This window comes from Pseudophryne corroboree, assembly GCF_028390025.1.
Source record: "Pseudophryne corroboree isolate aPseCor3 chromosome 7 unlocalized genomic scaffold, aPseCor3.hap2 SUPER_7_unloc_1, whole genome shotgun sequence".
NCBI lineage: Eukaryota > Metazoa > Chordata > Amphibia > Anura > Myobatrachidae > Pseudophryne > Pseudophryne corroboree.
In genome coordinates, this window is record NW_026967608.1 from 1,345,097 (window position 1) to 1,364,377 (window position 19,281).

A 19,281-nucleotide genomic window follows, 5' to 3' on the forward strand; every position below is an offset into this window, starting at 1 on the left:
ACACCACGCAACATATTTTCGCCAAATACGGTGATAATGTTTTGCGGTTACTTCCTTCCTGGCTTTGACCAGGGTAGGGATGACTTCTTCTGGAATGCCCTTTTCCTTTAGGATCCGGCGTTCAACCGCCATGCCGTCAAACGCAGCCGCGGTAAGTCTTGGAACAGACAAGGCCCCTGCAGTAGCAGGTCCTTTCTTAGAGGTAGAGGCCACGGTTCGTCCGTGAGCATCTCTTGAAGTTCCGGGTACCAAGTCCTTCTTGGCCAATCCGGAACCACGAGTATAGTTCTTACTCCTCTCCTTCTTATGATTCTCAATACTTTTGGTATGAGAGGCAGAGGAGGGAACACATACACTGACTGGTACACCCACGGCGTTACCAGAGCGTCCACTGCTATTGCCTGAGGGTCCCTTGACCTGGCGCAATATTTGTCCAGTTTTTTGTTTAGACGTGACGCCATCATGTCCACCTTTGGTTTTTCCCAACGGTTTACAATCAGGTGGAAGACTTCCGGGTGAAGTCCCCACTCTCCCGGGTGAAGGTCGTGTCTGCTGAGGAAGTCTGCTTCCCAGTTGTCCACTCCCGGAATGAACACTGCTGACAGTGCTATCACATGATTTTCCGCCCAGCGAAGAATCCTCGCAGCTTCTGCCATTGCCCTCCTGCTTCTCGTGCCGCCCTGTCTGTTTACGTGGGCGACTGACGTGATGTTGTCCGATTGGATCAACACCGCCTGACCCTGAAGCAGAGGTTTTGCTTGACTTAAGGCATTGTAAATGGCCCTTAGTTCCAGAATGTTTATATGAAGAGACGTTTCCATGCTTGACCACAAGCCCTGGAAATTCCTTCCCTGTGTGACTGCTCCCCAGCCTCTCAGGCTGGCATCCGTGGTTACCAGGATCCAATCCTGAATGCCAAATCTGCGCCCCTCTAGTAGATGAGCACTCTGCAGCCACCACAGGAGAGACACCCTTGTCCTTGTCGACAGGGTTATCCGCTGATGCATCTGAAGATGCGATCCGGACCATTTGTCCAGTAGATCCCATTGAAACGTTCTTGCATGGAATCTTCCAAATGGAATCGCTTCGTAAGAAGCCACCATTTTCCCCAGGACCCTCGTGCACTGATGTACTGAGACCTGTCCTGGTTTTAGGAGGTTCCTGACTAGCTCGGATAACTCCCTGGCCTTCTCCTCCGGGAGAAACACCTTCTTCTGGACTGTGTCCAGAATCATTCCTAGGAACAGTAGACGTGTCGTTGGAATCAGCTGCGATTTTGGAATATTTAGAATCCACCCGTGCTGACGTAGTACTACCTGAGATAGTGCCACTCCGACTTCTAACTGTTCCCTGGTTCTTGCCCTTATCAGGAGATCGTCCAAGTAAGGGATAATTAAGATGCCTTTTCTTCGTAGAAGAATCATCATTTCGGCCATTACCTTGGTAAAGACCCGAGGCGCCGTGGACAACCCAAACGGCAGCGTCTGAAACTGATAATGACAGTTTTGTACTACAAACCTGAGGTACCCTTGGTGAGAAGGGTATATTGGGACGTGGAGATAAGCATCCTTGATGTCCAGAGACACCATATAGTCCCCTTCTTCCAGGTTCGCTATCACTGCTCTGAGTGACTCCATCTTGAATTTGAACCTTTTTATGTAAGTGTTCAAAGATTTTAGATTTAAGATTGGTCTCACCGATCCGTCCGGCTTCGGTACCACAAACAGCGTGGAATAATACCCCTTTCCCTGTTGTAAGAGGGGTACCTTGATTATCACCTGCTGGGAATACAGCTTGTGAATGGCTTCCAGAACTGCCTCCCTGTCGGAGGGAGACTTTGGTAAAGCAGACTTCAGGAACCGATGAGGAGGAAACGCCTCGAATTCCAGTTTGTACCCCTGTGATACTACCTGTAGAATCCAGGGATCCACTTGCGAGTGAGCCCACTGCGCGTTGAAATTCTTGAGACGGGCCCCCACCATGTCTGAGTCTGCTTGTAAAGCCCCAGCGTCATGCTGAAGACTTGGCAGAAGCAGGGGAGGGCTTCTGCTCCTGGGAAGCGGCTGCATGGTGCAGTCTTTTTCCTCTTCCTCTGCCCTTGGGCAGAAAAGAGTGGCCTTTTGCTCGCTTGTACTTATGGGAACGAAAGGACTGAGTTTGAAAAGACTGTCTTTTTCTGCTGATGTGAAGTAACCTGGGGTAAAAAGGTGGATTTTCCAGCCGTTGCCGTGGCCACCAGGTCCGATAGACCAGCCCCAAATAACTCCTCCCCCTTATACGGCAATACTTCCATGTGCCGTTTGGAATCTGCATCCCCTGACCACTGTCGCGTCCATAATGCTCTTCTGGCAGAGATGGACATTGCGCTTACTCTTGATGCCAGGGTACAAATATCCCTCTGCGCATCACGCATATATAGCAATGCATCCTTTAAATGCTCTATAGTTAACAAAATATTGTCCCTATCCAGGGTATCAATATTCTCCGTCAGGGAATCCGTCCATGCGACTCCAGCACTGCACATCCAGGCTGATGCGATTGCTGGTCGCAGTATAACACCAGTATGTGTGTATATACTTTTTAGGATATTTTCCAGCCTCCTATCAGCTGGTTCTTTGAGGGTGGCCGTATCAGGGGACGGCAACGCTACTTGTTTAGATAAACGTGTGAGCGCCTTATCTACCCTAGGGGGTGTTTCCCACCGCGCCCTAACCTCAGGCGGGAAAGGGTATAGTGCTAATAATTTATTAGAAATTAGCTGTTTTTTATCGGGGAAAACCCACGCTTTATCACACACCTCATTTATTTCATCTGACTCAGGAAAAACTATTGGCAGTTTTTTCACACCCCACATAATACCCGTCTTTGTGGTACTTGTAGTGTCAGAAAGGTTCAATGCCTCTTTCATTGCCGTGATCATGTAACGTGTGGCCCTACTGGACATTACGTTTGTCTCGTCACCGTCGACACTAGACTCAGTATCTGTGTCAGGGTCTGTGTCAACCCACTGAGGTAACGGCCGTTTTAAGGCCCCTAACGGTGTCTGAGACGCCTGAACAGGCACTAATTGATTTGCCGGCTTTCTCATGTCGTCAACAGTTTTTTGCAAATTGCTGACATTATCACTTAATTGCTTAAACACAATCATCCAGTCAGGTGTCGACTCCCTAGGGGGTGACATCACTAACACAGGCAACTGCTCCGCCTCCACCTCATTTTCCTCCTCATACATGTCGACACACGCGTACCGACACACAGCACACACACCGGGAATGCTCTGATAGAGGACAGGACCCCACTTAGCCCTTTGGAGAGACAGAGGGAGAGTCTGCCAGCACACACCCAGCGCTATATATATATACAGGGATAACCTTATATAAGTGTTAAACCCTTATAGCTGCTGTTTTATTTGTTATCTGCTGCCAAAATGCCCCCCCTTCTCTTTTTTACCCTGATTCAGAAGCAGGACTGCAGGGGAGAGTCAGGGAGCCGTCCTTCCAGCGGAGCTGTGAGGGAAAATGGCGCCAGTGTGCTGAGGAGATAGGCTCCGCCCCTTCACGACGTCCTTATCTCCCGCTTTTTATGTGTAAAATGGCAGGGGATAAAATACATCCATATAGCCCAGGAGCTATATGTGATGTATTCCTTTAGCCACCTAAGGTATTTTTCTGTTATATTGCGTCTCAGGGCGCTCCCCCCCCAGCGCCCTGCACCCTCAGTGACCGGAGTGTGAAGTGTGCTGAGAGCAATGGCGCACAGCTGCGGTGCTGTGCGCTACCTTAGTCTGAAGACAGGAACGTCTTCTGCCGCCGATTTCACCGGACCTCTTCGTCTCTTCTGGCTCTGTAAGGGGGACGGCGGCGCGGCTCCGGTGACCCATCCAGGCTGTACCTGTGATCGTCCCTCTGGAGCTAATGTCCAGTAGCCTAAGAAGCCCAATCCACTCTGCACTCAGGTGAGTTCGCTTCTTCTCCCCTTAGTCCCACGAAGCAGTGAACCTGTTGCCAGCAGGTCTCACTGAAAATAAAAAAAACCTAAATAAACTTTTATTCTAATCAGCTCAGGAGAGCCACCTAGATTGCACCCTTCTCGGCCGGGCACAAAAATCTAACTGGCTTGGAGGAGGGTCATAGGGGGAGGAGCCAGTGCACACCACCTGATACTCAAGCTTTTATTTTGTGCCCTGTCTCCTGCGGAGCCGCTATTCCCCATGGTCCTTACGGAGTCCCAGCATCCACTTAGGACGTTAGAGAAACATCAGATAACCTGATGTAACATAACATAACCCTTTGTTAAGCAATAACTATATACAGTATTGCAGAAGAAGTCCGCACTTGGGACGGGCGCCCAGCATCCACTACGGACTACGAGAAATAATAAGAATTTACTTACCGATAATTCTATTTCTCATAGTCCGTAGTGGATGCTGGGACTCCGTCAGGACCATGGGGAATAGCGGGCTCCGCAGGAGACAGGGCACATCTAAATAAAGCTTTTAGGATCACATGGTGCGTACTGGCTCCTCCCCCTATGACCCTCCTCCAAGCCTCAGTTAGGTACTGTGCCCGGACGAGCGTACACAATAAGGAAGGATCTTGAATCCCGGGTAAGACTCATACCAGCCACACCAATCACACCGTACAACTTGTGATCTGAACCCAGTTAACAGTATGATAACAAAAAACGAAGTAGCCTCTGAAAAGATGGCTCACAACAATAGTAATAACCCGATCTTTGTAACAATAACTATGTACAAGTATTGCAGACAATCCGCACTTGGGAAGGGCGCCCAGCATCCACTACGGACTATGAGAAATAGAATTATCGGTAAGTAAATTCTTATTTTCTCTAACGTCCTAGTGGATGCTGGGACTCCGTCAGGACCATGGGGATTATACCAAAGCTCCCAAACGGGCGGGAGAGTGCGGATGACTCTGCAGCACCGAATGAGAGAACTCCAGGTCCTCCTTAGCCAGAGTATCAAATTTGTAAAATTTTACAAACGTGTTCTCCCCTGACCACGTAGCTGCTCGGCAAAGTTGTAATGCCGAGACCCCTCGGGCAGCCGCCCAAGATGAGCCCACTTTCCTTGTGGAGTGGGCCTTTACAGATTTAGGCTGTGGCAGGCCTGCCACAGAATGTGCAAGTTGGATTGTGCTACAGATCCAACGTGCAATCGTCTGTTTAGACGCAGGAGCACCCATCTTGTTGGGTGCATACAATATAAACAACGAGTCAGATTTTCTGACTCCAGCTGTCCTTGAAATATATATATTTTTAATGCTCTGACAACGTCCAGTAACTTGGAGTCCTCCAAGTCGCTAGTAGCCGCAGGCACCACAATAGGCTGGTTCAAGTGAAAAGCCGAAACCACCTTTGGGAGAAAATGAGGACGTGTCCGCAGTTCTGCCCTGTCCGAATGGAAAATCAGATATGGGCTTTTGTATGATAAAGCCGCCAACTCTGAAACTCTCCTGGCTGAAGCCAGGGCCAATAGCATGGTTACCTTCCATGTAAGGTATTTTAAATCTACCGATTTTAGAGGCTCAAACCAATGAGATTTGAGAAAATTCAAAACTACGTTCAAATCCCACGGTGCCACTGGAGGCACTATTGGGGGTTGTATATGTAGTACACCTTTGACAAAAGTTTGTACTTCAGGCACTGATGCCAATTCCTTCTGGAAGAAGATTGATAAGGCCGAAATTTGAACTTTAATGGACCCCAATTTTAGGCCCATAGACAATCCTGCTTGCAGGAAATGTATGAATCGACCCAATTGAAAATCTTCCGTTGGAGCCTTCTTGGCCTCACACCACGCAACATATTTCCGCCAAATGCGGTGATAATGTTGTACAGTCACTTCCTTTCCAGCCTTAATCAAGGTAGGAATAACTTCCTCTGGAATGCCCTTTTCTTTTAGAATCCGGCGTTCAACCGCCATGCCGTCAAACGCAGACGCGGTAAGTCTTGGAACATACAAGGTCCCTGCTGAAGCAGATCCCTTCTTAGAGGTAGAGGCCACGGATCCTCCGTGAGCATCTCTTGAAGTTCCGGATACCAAGTTCTTCTTGGCCAGTCCGGAGCCACCAGTATTGTTCTTACTCCTCTTTTCCGTATAATTCTCAGTACCTTTGGTATGAGAGGCAGAGGAGGGAACACATACACTGACTGGTACACCCACGGTGTTACCAGAGCGTCCACAGCTATTGCCTGAGGGTCTCTTGACCTGGCGCAATATCTGTCCAATTTTTTGTTGAGGCGAGACGCCATCATGTCCACCTTTGGTTTTTCCCAACGGTTCACAATCATGTGGAAGACTTCTGGATGAAGTCCCCACTCTCCCGGGTGAAGGTCGTGTCTGCTGAGGAAGTCTGCTTCCCAGTTGTCCACTCCCGGGATGAACACTGCTGACAGTGCTATGACATGATTCTCCGCCCAGCGCAGAATCCTTGCAGCTTCTGTCATTGCTCTTCTGCTTCTCGTGCCGCCTTGTCGGTTTACGTGGGCGACTGCCGTGATGTTGTCCGACTGGATCAACACCGGCTGACCCTGAAGCAGCGATTTTGCCAGGCTTAGAGCATTGTAGATCGCTCTTAGCTCCAGTATATTTATGTGAAGGGACGTCTCCAGGTTTGACCACACGCCCTGGAAGTTTCTTCCCTGTGTGACTGCTCCCCAGCCTCGTAGGCTGGCATCCGTAGTCACCAGGACCCAGTACTGTATGCCGAATCTGCGGCCCTCTAACAGATGGGCACTCTGCAACCACCACAGGAGAGACAACCTTGTTCTTGGTGACAGTGTTATCCGCTGATGCATGTGCAGATGCGATCCGGACCATTTGTCCAGCAGATCCCACTGAAATGTCCGTGCATGGAATCTGCCGAATGGAATCGCTTCGTAAGAAGCCACCATCTTTCCCAGGACTCTTGTGCATTGATGTACTGACACAGTTCCTGGTTTTAGGAGGTTCCTGACAAGTTCGGATAACTCCCTTGCTTTCTCCTCCGGGAGAAACACCTTTTTCTGAACCGTGTCCAGAATCATTCCCAGGAACAGCAGACGAGTTGTCGGGGTCAATTGAGATTTTGGAAGATTCAGAATCCACCCGTGTTGCTGAAGCACTACCTGGGTTAGTGCTACACCGACTTCCAGCTGTTCTCTGGACTTTGCCCTTATCAGGAGATCGTCCAAGTAAGGGATAATTAATACGCCTTTTCTTCGTAGAAGAACCATCATTTCGGTCATTACCTTGGTAAAGACCCGAGGGGCCGTGGACAAACCAAACGGCAGCGTTTGAAACTGATAATGACAGTCTTGTATCACGAACCTGAGATACCCTTGGTGTGAGGGGTAAATTGGGACATGCAGATAAGCATCTTTTATGTCCAGGGACACCATGAAGTCCCCTTCTTCCAGATTCGCTATCACTGCTCTGAGTGACTCCATCTTGAACTTGAATTTCTGTATGTACAGGTTCAAGGATTTCAGGTTTAGAATAGGTCTTACCGAACCGTCCGGCTTCGGTACCACAAATAGTGTGGAATAATACCCTTTTCCCTGTTGTAGGAGGGGTACCTTGACTATCACCTGCTGAGAATACAGCTTGTGAATGGCTTCCAAAACCGACGTCCTTTCTGAGGGAGACGTTGGTAAAGCAGACTTTAGGAACCGGCGAGGGGGAGACCTTTCGAACTCCAACATGTAACCCTGAGATATTATCTGCAGGATCCACGGGTCCACTTGTGAGCGAGCCCACTGATTGCTGAAAATCTTGAGTCGACCCCCCACCGCTCCTGAGTCCGCTTGTAAAGCCCCAGCGTCATGCTGATGGCTTTGTAGAACCCGGGGCGGGCTTCTGGTCCTGGGCAGGGGCTGCTTGCTGCCCTCTCTTACCCTTTCCTCTGCCTCGCGGCAGATAAGACTGTCCTTTTGGTCGCTTGTTTTTATAGGAGCGAAAGGACTGCGGCTGAAAAGACGGTGTCTTTTTCTGTTGGGAGGGGGTCTGAGGTAAAAAAGTGGATTTGCCGGCAGTTGCCGTGGCCACCAGGTCCGAAAGACCGACCCCAAATAATTCCTCTCCTTTATATGGCAATACTTCCATATGCCTTTTGGAATCCGCATCACCTGACCACTGTCGCGTCCATAAACTTCTTCTGGCAGATATGGACATCGCGCTTACTCTTGATGCTAGAGTACAAATATCCCTCTGAGCATCTCGCATATAAAGAAAAGCATCCTTTAATTGCTCTAGAGTCAATAAAATACTGTCCCTTCCAGGGTATCAATATTTTCAGTCAGAGAATCCAACCACACTACCCCAGCACTGCACATCCAGGCTGAGGCTATTGCCGGTCGCAGTATAACACCAGTATGTGTGTATATACTCTTCAGTGTAGTTTCCAGCCTCCTATCTGCTGGATCCTTGAGGGCGGCCGTATCAGGAGACGGCAACGCCACTTGCTTTGATAAACGTGTGAGCGCCTTATCCACCCTAGGGGGTGTTTTCCAGCGCGCCCTAACCTCTGGTGGGAAAGGGTATAATGCCAATAACTTCTTTGAAATTAGCAGTTTTCTATCTGGGTTAACCCACGCTTCGTCACACACGTCATTCAATTCCTCTGATTCTGGAAAAGCTACAGGTAGTTTTTTCACCCCCCACATAATACCCCTTTTTGAGGTACCAGCAGTATCAGAGATCTGCAAAGCCTCCTTCATTGCCGTGATCATATAACGTGTGGCCCTATTGGAAAATACGTTTGTTTCTTCACCGTCGACACTAGATTCATCTGTGTCGGTACCCGTGTCGACTGACTGAGGTAAGGGACGTTTTACAGCCCCTGACGGTGTCTGAGACGCCTGAGCCGGTACTAACTGGTTTTCCGGCCGTCTCATTTCGTCAACTGACTTTTGTAATGTGCTAACATTATCACGTAATTCCATAACTAAAGCCATCCATTCCGGTGTCGACTCCCTAGGGGGTGACATCACCATTACCGGCAATTGCTCTGCCTCCACACCAACATCGTCCTCATACATGTCGACACACACGTACCGACACACAGCAGCCACACAGGGAATGCTCTAATCGAAGACAGGACCCTCTTAGCCCTTTGGGGAGACAGAGGGAGAGTTTGCCAGCACACACCAAAAACGCTATAAATGTATATAAACAACCCTAGCAGGTGTTGTTTTTGATATAAGCGCTTTTAATATATCAATATCGCCAAATTATGCCCCCCTTCTCTTTGTTACCCTGTTTCTGTAGTGCAGTGCAGGGGAGAGTCCTGGGAGCCTTCCTCACCAGCGGAGCTGAGCAAGAAAATGGCGCTGAGTGCTGAGGAGAATAAACTCCGCCCCTTTTTCGGCGGGCTTTTCTCCCGGGTTTTAAGAAAACTGGCCTGGGTTAAATACATACATATAGCCTTAATGGCTATATGTGATGTATTTATTTTGCCACTAAAGGTATTTAATATTGCTGCCCAGGGCGCCCCCAGCAGCGCCCTGCACCCTCCGTGACTGAATCAGTGAGACGTGTAGCAACAATGGCGCACAGCTGCAGTGCTGTGCGCTACCTTCATGAAGACTGAGGAGTCTTCTGCCGCCTGCTTTCCGGACCTCCGTCTTCAGCGTCTGTAAGGGGGATAGGCGGCGCGGCTCCGGGACGAACCCCAGGAGGACCTGTGTTCCGACTCCCTCTGGAGCTAAGTGTCCAGTAGCCTAAGACTCCAATCCATCCTGCACGCAGGTGAGTTGGAAATCTCTCCCCTAAGTCCCTCGATGCAGTGATCCTGTTGCCAGCAGGATTCACTGAGATTTAAACCTAAAAAAACTTTTTCTAAGCAGCTCTTTAGGAGAGCCACCTAGATTGCACCCTTCTCGGACGGGCACAAAAACCTAACTGAGGCTTGGAGGAGGGTCATAGGGGGAGGAGCCAGTACGCACCATGTGATCCTAAAAGCTTTATTTAGATGTGCCCTGTCTCCTGCGGAGCCCGCTAGTCCCCATGGTCCTGACGGAGTCCCAGCATCCACTAGGACGTTAGAGAAAGATTCTTATTTTCTCTAATGTTCTAAGTGGATGCTGGGGACTCCGTAAGGACCATGTGGATTATACCAAAGCACCCAAACGGGCAGGAGAGTGCGGATGACTCTGCAGCACCGAATGAGCAAACTCAAGGTCTTCCTCAGCTAGGGTATCAAACCTGTAGAACTTTGCAAATGTGTTTGATCCCGACCAAGTAGCTGCTCGGTAAAGTTGTAATGCCAAGACCCCTCGGGCAGCTGCCCAAGAAGAAGCCCACCTTACTTGTGGAATGGGCCTTTACTGATTTCGGAGGCGGCAATCCAGCCGCAGAATGAGCCTGCTGAATCGTGTTACAGATCCAGCGAGCAATAGTCTGCTTTGAAGCAGGAGCACCCAACTTATTGGATGCATACAGGATAAACAGCGACTCCATTTTCCTGACCTTGGCCGTTCTGGTCACATAAATCTTCAAAGCCCGCACTACATCTAGTAACTCGGAATCCTCCAAGTCCCCTGTAGCCACAGGCACCACAATAGGTTGGTTCATATGAAATGATGACACCACCTTAGACAGAAATTGTGGACGGGTCCGCAATTCTGCCCTGTCCATATGAAAAACCAGATAGGGGCTTTTATGTGACAAAGCCGCCAATTCCGACACATGCCTGGCTGAGGCCAGAGCCAGCAGCATAACCACCTTCCACGTGAGATATTTTAACTCCACAGTTTTTAGTGGTTCAAACCAGTGTGATTTTAGGAAGCCCAACACCACGTTAAGATCCCAAGGTGCCACTGGAGGCACAAACGGGGGCTGTATATGCAGCACTCCCTTCACAAAGGTCTGAACTTCAGGAAGAGCTGCCAGTTATTTTTGAAAGAAAATGGATAGGGCCGAAATCTGGACCTTAGTGGATCCCAATTTTAGGCCCAAAGACACTCCCGACTGTAGGAAATGAAGGAACCGGCCCAGCTGGAATTCCTCTGTAGGAGCCCTCCGGGCTTCACACCAAGCAACATATTTTCGCCATATACGGTGATAATGCTTAGACGTTACATCCTTCCGAGCCTTTATAAGCGTAGGAATAACCTCATCCGGAATCCCCTTTTCTGCTAGGATCCGGCGTTCAACCGCCATGCCGTCAAACGCAGCCGCGGTAAGTCTTGGAACAGACAGGGCCCCTGTTGTAACAGATCCTGTCTTAAGGGCAGAGACCATGGGTCCTCTGTGAGCATTTCTTGCAGATCCGGATACCAAACCCTTCTTGGCCAATCCGGAACAATGAGAATTGTTCTCACTCCTCTTCTTCTTATGATTCTCAGTACCTTGGGTATGAGAGGAAGAGGGGGAAACACATAAACCGACTGGAACACAAACAGTGTCACTAGTGCGTCCACAGCTATCGCCTGAGGGTCCCTTGACCTGGCGCAATACCGCTGTAACTTTTTGTTTAGACGGGACGCCATCATGTCCACTTGTGGCAGTTCCCACCGGTCTGTGACCTGTGTGAAGACTTCTGGATGAAGTACCCATTCTCCCGGGTGGAGGTCGTGTCTGCTGAGGAAGTCTGCTTCCCAGTTGTCCACTCCCGGGATAAACACTGCTGACAGTGCTCTTACATGATTCTCCTCCCAACGAAGAATCCTGGTGGCTTCTGTCATCGCCACCCTGCTCCTTGTGCCGCCTTGACGGTTTACATGAGCCACTGCGGTGATGTCTGATTGAATCAGCACCGATTTGTCTCGAAGCAGGTTTACTGCCTGACTTAGGGCGTTGTATATGGCCCTTATTTCTAGGATGTTTATGTGCAGACAAGTCTACTGACTTGACCACAGGCCTTGGAAATTTCTTCCCTGCGTGACTGCTCCCCACCCTCGGAGGCTCGCATCCGTGGACACAAGGACCCAGTCCTGAATGCCGAATCTTCGGCCCTCGAGAAGGTGAGCACTCTGCAGCCACCACAGCAGAGACACCCTTGCCCTGGGGGATATCATCTGTAGATGTGATCATCTGTAGATGTGATCCGGACCACTTGTTCAACAGATCCCATTGAAAGGTCCTCGCATGGAACCTGCCGAAGGGAATGGCCTCGTATGATGCCACCATCTTTCCCAGGACTCGCGTGCATTGATGCACTGACACCTGTCTTTGTTTTAATAAGTCTCTGACTAAGGTCATGAGCTCCTGAGCCTTCTCAGTCGGGAGATAAACCCTCTTCTGGTCTGTGTCCAGAATCATGCCCAGGAAGGGCAGACGAGTCGTAGGGATCAACTGCGACTTTGGGATATTCAGAACCCAGCCGTGTTGCTGTAACACCTCCTGAGAGCGTTCTACACTGATCAGCAACTGTTCCCTGGACCTCGCCTTTATAAGGAGATCGTCCAAGTACGGGATAATTGTGATTCCTTGCTTTCGCAGGATCACCATCATTTCTGCCATTACCTTGGTAAATATTCTCGGTGCCATGGAGAGACCAAACGGCAACGTCTGGAATTGGTAGTGACAATCCTGTACCACCAACCTGAGGTATTCCTGATGAGGTGGATAAAACGGGACATGCAGGTAAGCATCCTTTATGTCCAGCGACACCATAAAATCCCCTTCTTCCAGGCTCGCAGTGACTGCTCTCAGCGATTCCATCTTGAACTTGAACCTTTTCAGGTAAACGTTCAAGGATTTTAAGTTCAAAATGGGCCTGACCAAACCGTCCGGTTTCGGTACCACAAACATTGTGGAATAATACCCTCTCCCCCGTTGAAGGGGGGGGGGGAATCCACCACCACCTGCTGGAGATACAATTTGTGAATCGCAGTTACCACCAACTCCCTTTCTATGGGGGACGTTGGCAGAGCCGATTTGAGGAAGCGGCGAGGGGGTATCTCTTCAAATTCCAGCCTGTACCCCTGGGATACTATCTGTATAACCCAGGGATCCGCCTGTGAGCGAACCCACTGGTGGCTGAAATTTCGGAGACGCGCCCCCACCGACCCTGGCTCCACCTGTGGAGCCCCAGCGTCATGCGGTGGACTTAGTTGAAGCCGGGGAGGACTTCTGTTCCTGGGAACTAGCTGTGTTATGCAGCTTCCTTCCTCTACCCTTGCCTCTGGCAAGAAAGGACGCACCTCGGACTTTCTTACCCTTCTGTGAACGAAAGGACTGCATTTGATAATACGGTGCTTTCTTAGGTTGTGATGGAATAAATGGTAGAAAATTTGACTTTCCAGCCGTAGCTGTGGCCACTAGGTCCGACAGACCTTCCCCAAATAATTCCACACCCGTGTAAGGCAAAACCTCCATGTGCCGCTTAGAGTCGGCATCACCTGTCCATTGTCGAGTCAACAGGCCCCTTCTGGCTGAAATCGACATAGCATTTATCCTAGAGCTCAGCATGGCAATGTCCCTCTGAGCATCCCTCATATACAGGACAGTGTCTTTTATATGCCCCAGTGTCAGTAATATAGTATCCTTGTCCAGGGTTTCCATCTCTTCAGATAACATATCTGCCCATGCTGCTACAGCACTACACATCCATGCCGACGCAATGGCCGGTCTAAGCACGGTACCCGAATGTGTGTATATGGACCTTAGGATAGCTTCCTGCTTTCTATCTGCAGGATCTTTTAAGGCTGCCGTATCCTGTGACGGTAGGGCCACCTGTTTAGACAAGCGTGTCAACGCTTTGTCTACCCTCGGGGCGGATTCCCAGCGTAACCTGTCCGATGGCGGGAAGGGGTACGCCATTAGCATCCTTTTGGGGATCAGCAGTTTCTTATCTGGTGATTCCCACGATTTCTCACATAACTCATTTAATTCAAGAGACGGGGGAAAGGTCACCACTTGTCTCTTTTCCCCAAACATATTATCTCTCTTCTCAGGGACAGGGCTTTCCTCAGAGATGTGTAACACCTCCTTCATAGCTATAATCATATATCTTATAGCTTTGGCCATTTTAGGTTGTAATCTGGCCTCCTCATCATCGACGCTAGAGTCAGACTCCGTGTCGATATCTGTGTCAACAACCTGGGATAGTGGACGCTTTTGAGACCCTGACGGCCCCTGCGTAGCAAGATCAGACTGTCCCAAGGCTTCTGCTTTATCTAGCCTTTTATGCAAGGAATTAACATTCTCATTTAAAACCTTCCACATATCCATCGAATCCGGTGTCGGCACCGGCTGCGGCGACACCACACTCATTTCCTCCCGCTCCGCCTCCGCATAGCCTTCCTCGTCAAACATGTCGACACACGCGTACCGACACACCATACACACAGAGGAAGCTCTTTTGAAGACAATTCCCCCACCAGGCCCCTCGGAGAGACAGAGAGAGAGTTTGCCAGCACACACCCCAGCGCTATATGACCCAGGAAAAAACACAGTAACTCAGTGTTTACCCAGTAGCTGCTGTATTATCTGTTTTGCGCCTAAATTTATGTGCCCCCCCCTCTTTTTTCACCCCTCTACCGTGATTCTGCAGGGGAGAGTCTGGGGAGCTTCCTTCCAGCGGAGCTGTGAAGAGAAAATTACGCTGGTGAGTGCCGAGGAAGAAGCCCCGCCCCCTTCTTGGCGGCTTTCTGTCCCGCGATTTTGTGTGAAAAAAATGGCGGGGGCTCATGCAGACATACAGTGCCTACCTGTATGTCTGCTTACTTTTGCCAAAGGTACCTTATTGCTGCCCAGGGCGCCCCCCCCCTGCGCCCTGCACCCTACAGTGACCGGAGTGTGTGGTGTGCTGTGGGAGCAATGGCGCACAGCTGCAGTGCTGTGCGCTACCTTGTTTGAAGACTGAAGTCTTCTGCCGCCGATTTCTTCATCTACGCCGTGCTTCTTGCTTCTGGCTCTGCGACGGGGATGGCGGCGTGGCTCTGGGATCGGACCGCCAATGGTTAGTACCTGTGTTCGATCCCTCTGGAGCTAATGGTGTCCAGTAGCCTAAGAAGCGCAACATATCCCGCAGTTGGTAAGGTTTGCTTCTCTCCCCTCAGTCCCACGTAGCAGAAAGTCTGTTGCCAGCAGAAGCTCTCTGAAAATAAAAAACCTAACAAAATACTTTTCTTTCTCAGCAAGCTCTGGAGAGCTCACTAAGGTGCACCCTTCTCGTTCGGGCACAGATTCTAACTGAGGTCTGGAGGAGGGACATAGAGGGAGGAGCCAGTGCACACCAGTAGACCTAATTCTTTTCTAGAGTGCCCTATCTCCTGCGGAGCCCGTCTATTCCCCATGGTCCTTACGAAGTCCCCAGATCCACTTAGGACGTTAGAGAAAATGGATTTTAATACCTACCGGTAAATCCTTTTCTCATAGTCCGTAGAGGATGCTGGGAACTCCAAAAGGACCATGGGGTATAGACGGGATCCGCAGGAGACATGGGCACTTTAAGACTTCAAATGGGTGTGAACTGGCTCCTCCCTCCAGACCTCAGTTATAGGAACTGTGCCCAGGGAGACGGACATTTTGAGGAAACGGATTTTTGTTAACTAAGGGTGAGATACATACCAGCTCACACCACAACACAACATACAACATGGCTTTTAACCAAATACCAGTTAACGGAATGAACCAAAATCAGCAACAGGCTGATCACAACTGAAACACAACTTTTGTGTAACATAAGCAATAACTATAGCAAGAACTGCAGATAGTGGAGGTCATTCCGAGTTGTACGCTCGCAAGCTGCTTTTAGCAGCATTGCACACGCTAAGCCGCCGCCTACTGGGAGTGAATCTTAGCTTCTTAGAATTGCGAACGACGGATTCGCAATATTGCGATTAGCACACTTCTTAGCAGTTTGAGTAGCTCGAGACTTACTCTGCCATTGCGATCAGTTCAGTCAGTATCGTACCTGTTTGACGTCACAAATACGCCCAGCGTTCGCCCAGGCACTCCCCCGTTTCTCCAGCCACTCCCGCGTTTTTCAAAAATACGTCAGCGTTTTTTCACACACACCCATAAAACGCTCAGTTTCCGCCCAGTAACACCCACTTCCTGTCAATCACACTCCGATCATCAGAACGAAGAAAAATCCTCGTAATGCCGTGAGTAAAATACCTAACTGCATAGCAAAATTACTTGGCGCAGTCGCACTGCGGACATTGCGCATGCGCGTTAGCGACTGATCGCTCCGTTGTGGAAAAAAAACAACGAGCGATCAACTCGGAATGACCCCCAGAGTCCGCACTGGGACGGGCGCCCAGCATGCTCTATGGACTAAGAGAAAAGGATTTACCGGTAGGTATTAAAATCCTATTTTCTCCTATGTCCTAGAGGATGCTGGGGACTCCAAAAGGACCATGGGGATTATACCAAAGCTCCAGAACGGGCGGGAGAGTGCGGATGACTCTGCAGCACCGATTGAGCAAACACGAGGTCCTCATCAGCCAGGGTATCAAACTTGTAGAATTTTGCAAAAGTGTTTGAACCCGACCAAGTAGCTACTCGGCAAAGCTATAACGCCGAGACCCCTCGGGCAGCCGCCCAAGATGAGCCCACCTTTCTGGTATGATTTGGGATGGTCAGCGCGCTCTGGGGGGGATATAAGGGAAAAATGGGAATATAGGGTATTGCGGGATGGGAGTGGTACTTGGATAAGTGATTGTGTTGACTGTTTGCGTCTAATTGTAGGTTTTGCACCAATGATCAATCTGATATGGTTTCTATCTGAACTCTTTATTTGTAAATTAGATATGATTAGGTCAGCATCCTAATTTCAATATTGTGTTTGGTCCTTGTCCCACAGTTCCTTCACCACTGTCAGGTGTGTCCTGCAGACTACCCGTTGCAAGGTATACCTTCCTATTGGTATACCGATTGGACCCCAGCTCAGGTAAATGTCAGGTGTACCCTGTGGGTCACCTTTACCATAGGTGTGGTGGATGCCTATGTGCCCTCTGAACTGCGTCCTATTTGAATGTTTGGGGTATGACTAGTGCGGCGTCCCGCCTGTCAGTCCCCTCTCATGTGCGGCTCTGGGTTGTGTGGTCATAGGCTGTGTGTCTTACACTTACCGCCGGGGGCAGGTAACTACCTGCCGCCGGTGACCGCGTCTCTTCCTTCCACAACCTCAGGCCTGGTCCTCTGTGTCCGCGTCCTCCGTCTCCTTCAGTCTGCCGCGTCTTCCTTCTCCTTCAGTCCGCGCGCTTCTCCTGCAGCAGCCAGTCTCCTCCGTTCCCGGGTCCCGTTCTGCCACTTCCTGGTTCGCGCACCATTACCATTTACAGCTTCCCTTCTCCGGCTGGAGAAGGTGACACAGCGGCATTCACCACAGACAGCGCGCTCACGTGACATCGCACGTGACGCGCGAACCAGGAAGTGGCAGAACGGGACCCGGGAACGGAGGAGACCGGCTGCTGCAGGAGAAGCGCGCGGACTGAAGGAGAAGGAAGACGCAGCGGACTGAAGGAGACGGAGGACGCGGACACAGAGGACCAGGCCTGAGGTTGTGGAAGGAAGAGACGCGGTCACCGGCGGCAGGTAGTTACCTGCCCCCGGCGGTAAGTGTAAGACACACAGCCTATGACCACACAACCCAGAGCCGCACATGAGAGGGGACTGACAGGCGGGACGCCGCACTAGTCATACCCCAAACATTCAAATAGGACGCAGTTCAGAGGGCACATAGGCATCCACCACACCTATGGTAAAGGTGACCCACAGGGTACACCTGACATTTACCTGAGCTGGGGTCCAATCGGTATACCAATAGGAAGGTATACCTTGCAACGGGTAGTCTGCAGGACACACCTGACAGTGGTGAAGGAACTGTGGGACAAGGACCAAACACAATATTGAAATTAGGATGCTGACCTAATCATATCTAATTTACAAATAAAGAGTTCAGATAGAAACCATATCAGATTGATCATTGGTGCAAAACCTACAATCAGACGCAAACAGTCAACACAATCACTTATCCAAGTACCACTCCCATCCCGCAATACCCTATATTCCCATTTTTCCCTTATATCCCCCCCAGAGCGCGCTGACCATCCCAAATCATACAAGTCAATAGGAGGTGGGACGCCTCCAGGTCCAGCAGCACTCATAGCAGCTTTTTTCCTATTGTGAGCGCAGCCTCCATCCTAATTCACCTTTCTGGTAGAATGGCCCTTCACCGATTTCGGTAACGGCAATCCATCCATAGAATGCGCATGCTGAATCGTATTACATATCCAACGTGCAATAGTCTGTTTAGAAGCAGGAGCCCCAATCTTGTTGGGAGCATACAGGACAAACAGTGGCTCTGTTTTCCTAATACGAGCTATTCTGGCGACATAAATCTTTAAAGCTCTGACTACATCGAGAGAATTTGAATCAGCCAAAGCTTCAGTAGCCACAAGCACCACAATAGGTTGGTTCATGTGAAATGAAGAAACCACCTTTGGTAGAAATTGTTGACGAGTTCGTAATTCCGCTCTATCCACATGGCAGATCAAATAGGGACTCTTGTGAGACAAGGCCACTAATTCTTGCAGATGCCAAGGCCAATAGCATGACCACTTTCCAAGTGAGGAATTTTAACTCAACCTTCTGTAAAGGTTCAAACCAATGTGACATAAGGAACTGCAACACCACGTTAAGGTCCCATGGTGCCACCGGGGGCACAAATGGAGGTTGGATGTGCAGTACACCCTTCACGAAAGTCTGAACTTCCGGAAGGGAGGCCAATTCTTTTTGAAAGGAAATCGATAAGGCCGAAATATGGACTTTAATGGAGCCCAACTTTAGGCCCGCATCCACACTGGCCTGCAAAAAATGTAGAAAACGACCCAGCTAAAATTCTTCCGTAAGAGCCTTCTTGGCTTCACACCAAGACACATATTTTCTCCAAATACAGTGATAATGCTTCGTCGTTACCTCCTTTCTTGATTTAAGCAGTGTAGGGATGACTTCACCGGGAATACCCTTCCGGGCTAAGATCTGGCGTTCAACCGCCATGCCGTCAAACGCAACCGGCCCTTGCTGTAACAGATCCTCTCTTAGAGGAAGAGGCCAGGGATCTGCTATTAGCAGTTCCTGAAGATCCGGATACCAGGCCCTCCGTGGCCAATCTGGAACAAAGAGTATCGCCTGAACCCCTGTTCTTCTTATGAGGCTTATCACCTTTGGAATGAGTGGTAGTGGAGGAAACACATAGACCGACTGAAACACCCAGGGCGTCACCAGGGCGTCCACCGCACTGGCTTAAGGGTCCCTCGTCCTGGAACAATATCTCTGAAGTTTCTTGTTGAGGCGAGACGCCATCATGTCTATTTGAGGAATTC